This window comes from Pipra filicauda, unplaced genomic scaffold, assembly GCF_003945595.2.
Source record: "Pipra filicauda isolate LSUMZ 115617 unplaced genomic scaffold, ASM394559v2 scaffold114_size2234877_pilon, whole genome shotgun sequence".
NCBI lineage: Eukaryota > Metazoa > Chordata > Aves > Passeriformes > Pipridae > Pipra > Pipra filicauda.
The window spans coordinates 1,990,735-1,996,006 of record NW_024103596.1 but is presented as its reverse complement, the minus strand read 5'-3'; positions in this window follow the sequence as shown (position 1 = coordinate 1,996,006).

Sequence of the window (5,272 nt, the reverse complement as noted above, 5' to 3'; positions counted from 1 at the left end):
GCTGCCTCTCCGCGTTGCCTAGCAACCGCCGGAAGGGACAATCCGCTTTTCCGGATTGGGTGAGGGGCGGGGAAGCTCGGGGTGGCGCTGCCCGATTGGCTGGAGGCGGTTGTCAATCACGTCGCGGGCCCCGCCGCCCGCCGGTGAGGGAGCTTTTCTGTGATGGCGGTGAGGGCGGTCTGGGTGTGATTCTGCCTCAGCGCTCCCCGAGCCCCGCACACCGGGGCGTGGTGGTGCCCGCGGTGGGGTGGGGGTCATAGAAACACAGAATCAGTTTGGTTGGAATAGACCTCCGAGATCATCGAGCCCAGCCTGTCACCACCCACCACCACCTTGTCAACTAAACCCGTGTCCAGTCTTTCCTTAAGCGCCTTCCGGGACGGTGATTCCGCCGCCTCCCTGGGCAGCCTGTCCCAACGTCTTATGGCCCTTTCTGTGAAGAAATCCCTCCTAATGTCCAACCTGAACCTCCCCTGGCGCAGTTTGAGAGTATAAAGTCCGGGTGTGTGCAGCCAGCGCCGCCCTCCCTGCGCCTTGGTGGGATGTGGTGCCTGGAGCCGCTCGGAGGGGAAGGTGCACAAGGCGTTTGCTTTTGTCCAGCGTACCCCTCGGAAAGAGTTTGGCTTGGAATAGCCCTCCTGGTTTCTAAAACCCTGCCCTGAGTGAATTTGCCAGTGGCATGAATGGAAGTGTTCACGGCCAGGTTGGAGGGGGCTTGGAGCAACCTGGTCTAGTGGAATGTGGCCCTGCCCATGGAACGAGATGATCTTTAATGACTCTTCCAACCCAAACAATTCTATGATTCTAGGAATATCCTGTTAAGGCAGCCCACCAGGAGGCATTTTTTGTGATCAAACATTTAGGAATATTCTAATCTGCCCTATACCAGGGGCTGTTGCTGTCCCCTGTACAGCCAGCAGTGTAGTACAGCATTTCCTGATTCACAGGGCTGGAAGCAGGGAATTAAATCTCCCATTGCTCTGTGTGTGTAAAATATTCACAGATGGGATGAGACTAAGAAGAACGTTAACGAGGACAGTGCAGTAATGGCAAGGATTTGGCAGAGAGACTTGACTTTTATTGAGGCTCCAGCGGTTACACCTGAAGCAGCAGAACTAGACCAAATCCATGAGTTCTAATGGGGTGAGGAGACCTAGAAAGCAGAAATACAGAAAAGGAAACAGGGCAGGCAGGGAAGGGCAGGTTTGTGTCTGTCCTTACATAACAGAGGAGTTTGCTATCAGTGACAGTGATGCGCTGTGGGATTACATGGGCAGAGCTGAGTGAAAAACAGGGAAGGTAAAAAGCCTATCACCCTTAAATTAAACACTCCGTTCAGGAGAGTGAGAAACTGTAGTTCAGAGGAGACAGTGCAAGCAATGAGTGAGAGCATGAGGTTAGACAGCAAACAACCCCTCCAGAGCCTGGTAACATGCCCATGAGGAAATATGAAAGCCACACGTGTGCAGGTGCTTGCCAGTGAGTCAGTCACTGAAAGCTGCAGATAAGCACCCAAGGAAAGTCCCAGTTCTGTCTCTGGGCACGGGGAGCTTTCTGCAACAACAGGGAGAATTGAACATCAGCAACGCGAGTCCAATGAGATTCAGAGCCATCAGGAAGACAGGGATGAAATTAAGGACGGATATTTCAGTTTAGGGTGAGCAGTGGGAAGATATTGACAGCTGATGATATAGCAGGACTTGTGATATATAGAAGAAATTCTTTACTGTGAGGATGGTGAGGCACTGGAACATGCTGCCCAAAGAAGCTGTGGCTGCCCCATCCCTGGAAGTGTTCAAGGCCAGGATGGGGCTTGGAGCAACCTGTTCTAGTGGAAAGTCTCCCTGCCCACGGCAGGAGCTGGAACAAGATGAGTTTCAAGGTCCCTTCCAACACAGGCCATTTTCTGATTCTCTCTTATTTTGTGCCCTCCTGTGTGCCACCTCATGCACTTCCCTGTGCTGTATGCCATCCTCCACCCTTTCTCTCTCTCTCTTCAGAGCTTCCTGGCTTTCCTGGCTGTGAGATGTATCAACATCAATCAAAGCAGCATTTTGAAATACTTTCTCTTATACTGCTGTGGGAAATGATTCACAGAATATCAGTTATTGATACTGAATGTGGTGTTTTGGCAGAGCCAGGCCAGGAGGAGACAGTCAGTGGCATGAACCTCTTTCCTCTCTAGTGTCACTGCTTTGAACTGGAGGTAGAGGTGACACGGTCTCTTTGTAATTTCATCCTGTCATTTTGAATCACACCAGGATCCTTATCAGCAGGGTTTTTTCAGACAACAGATAGCATATTACTCTCAATGGCATTTCCTTTTTAAAACAGCACTATGTGCTTTGATCAACTTGTAAAGGACAGATGAGAGTTGGATGCAGTTAGATTTGGTGTAACAGCCTGGGATATGAGAAAACTATTGGCATAATACACAGTTCTGGACACATGAGTTAAGGGCCAGTGCAGTCTATAAACATTCTAGAAACAGCAGAGGTAATATTTATGGAAGTAACCTTGAAACTAGATTAGAGAGGCACATGTCCCAGTAGATTTCATATACTGAAGTCTCCAGACTTAAACTGAACAAAAGATTCAATTGCTTTGCACGGTGTGTTAATGACCAGCAGCTAGGAAAAGTGTGTAAAATTCTCAGTTTTGAGGAAAGGTGCTGTCTAAAACTAACTGGGACTTGGACTAGATTCACTTCCAGCCGTTGCAAGTTCTTCTTGTGTTCTAAATAAGCCTTGGATATCTTTAGCTCGTACCCCTTCAAGGCCCATCAAGGGGTATTTACTTATCCTTCCCCCTGCAGGTGTGTCTGCTCCTGCCACATATCAAGCAATAAGGGGACCTGGAGGTGAAATGCCACAATGGGCATCCTACAGAGACTCTCAGGACAGACAGCACAGCCTGAAACAGCTGCAGCACAGCAGAGGGTTTTGTCTGTCCCCGAGCAGGGCAGCAGTGAGTGTAGGCACGAGGAGGACCAAAGAACCTGAAGGTTTCACTGTACTGGTGGGGTTTTGTCACTCAGATACGGCTGTGTCAGTGCAGGGGTAAGAAGAAGAGCTGTGAATAGCTCCCAGGGCCCGGGGGTGTGCACAGGAGCTGTGCCCATGTTCAGGGCTTGGAAACTGGCAGGGGGCCATGGGAATCCACTGGAATTCATCCCCGCAGGAAGTTCTCATCCACATATAGCACTTCCTCCCCTGGCAGCAGCCACATGCAGTGCCATGCTCCCATGGCACAAGCCACAGTCTGCAGGGCACTGTTGCAGAGGAATTAGGAATGGTGGGCAGAGAGGGGCCACAACATCCTAGGAGCTCTTCTCTCACATCCTTCGTGATGAGGGCTGGGGTGTGGGACCTCTCTGGCAAACATTTCCACAACTGTTTCACTCTGTTGAAGTAGAAAGTTAAAAACATATATGAAAGTTCAAATCCTATGTACAGCGCTGCCAGGAACCTTGGGGCATTGCTTGGGCCATCTCCTGCCTTGATGCAGGATCAGCTCCATTAAACATTTTCTACACAGGAGCTTGCCTAGTGCTTTTTTTTCTAAATCCTCTGTGGATTAGAGTCCTTACTCTCCCTAAACAACATGTTCTAGGACTTAACCATTCTCACACCTAGAAAATGTCCCTGAATGACTATCCTGAATTGCCCTTCTTACAGTGTTGAGCTGGCAACATTTTGTTCTAATCCCCACGGGGAAGATAAAGGTATTCCCTTCCTGTTTGTGGAAGCCTTTTATGTATTTGGAAATGGTTATCGTGTCCCCGCAGCCTTACAGCCCTGCAGGGACCTTCCCCAAACTAAACACGGATGGTTCCTGCAGTCCTGCAAAACCAGGCCCCGGGCTGTTCCTGAGACCCCGCTGCAGTCTCTCCATCAGGCCTCACCTTTCTCAAAACACAGTACCTGCCAACGATTATATGCCCCAGTGGGACGTTTGCCTTTTTCACTGCAGCACCAAATCGGCTCTTTGATCCACTGTACTCGGGATCTTTATCTGCAAAAGGCCTGGCTAGCCCACAGGTTCCCATCTTGCATTTTCACAGATCATTATCCCTACCTAAGTACAGTACTTTGCACTTGTCTGCATGGAATTGCACCCCACATTTTGCAGAGTCTTTTTCCATTTTGTCGAGAGCATTTTGACTGAATTGTGGCCTCCAGAGCAGTCATGACTCTTCCCAGATGGGTCCATTTGCCAAAGACATAAGCATAATTTTTATTCCTGCTTTTGGGTTGTTATTAAGCACTTCTAAGTGCTCCCAGGACCAGGGCCCAGATGGGGTGGGAAAATCACAGAATCATTAAGTTTGGGAAAGACCTCTAAGATCAAGTCCAACCGTTTACCCAGCACTACTGTGTTTGCCACTAAATAGTGTCCCCAAGTGACATATCTGCATGGTTCTTGAAGGCTTCCAGGGATGGTGATTCCACCATTTCCCTGGGCAATCTGTTCCAATGCCCAGCTACACCTTTGGGTGAAGAAATTTTTCCAAATATCTGAAACCCCCCTGGAATAATTTGAGGCTATTTCCTCTTGTCCTATCGCTTGTTACCTGGGGGAAAAGGCCACCCCCCACCTGTCCACAACCTCCTTTCAGGGAGTTGTCGAGAGCAATAAGGTCCCTCTGAGCCTCCTTTTCTCCAGGCTGAGCCCCCCCAGCTGCTCACCAGACTTGTGTTCCAGACCCTTCTCCACCTCCGCTGCCCTTCTCTGGACTCGTTCCAGCACCTCAATGTCTTTCTTGTCGTGAGGGGCCCCAAACTGACCCCAGAATTTGAGGTGCCTCAGCAGTGCCCAGAAAAGGGAGATGGTCAGTGCCCTGGTCCCGCTGGCCACACCGTTGCTGATATAAATCAGGATGCCCTTGGCCTTTTCGGCCAGCGTGGGGGACACACAATGGAGGTTCGTGGGGGACACACAGTGGAGGTTCGTGGAGAACACACAATGGAGGTTCGCGGGGGACACACAATGGAGGTTCGTGGAGAACACACAATGGAGGTTCGCGGGGGACACACAATGGAGGTTCGCGGGGGACACACAATGGAAGTTCGTGGGGGACACACAGTGGGGGTTCCCAGCACTCGCTGGGATGATGGCGAGCGGTCAGACGGGCAAAGGGAGCCGGTGGGGAGGCCGAGCGGGGTCCGGCGCACGACGCGGCCGCACCGCCTTTGTCCGCGGGCGGGAGGGCGCGGCGCGGTGCGGGCCCGTGCGGCCGCAGTGCCGCCCGCCGGCGGGCTGGGCCCGAGCA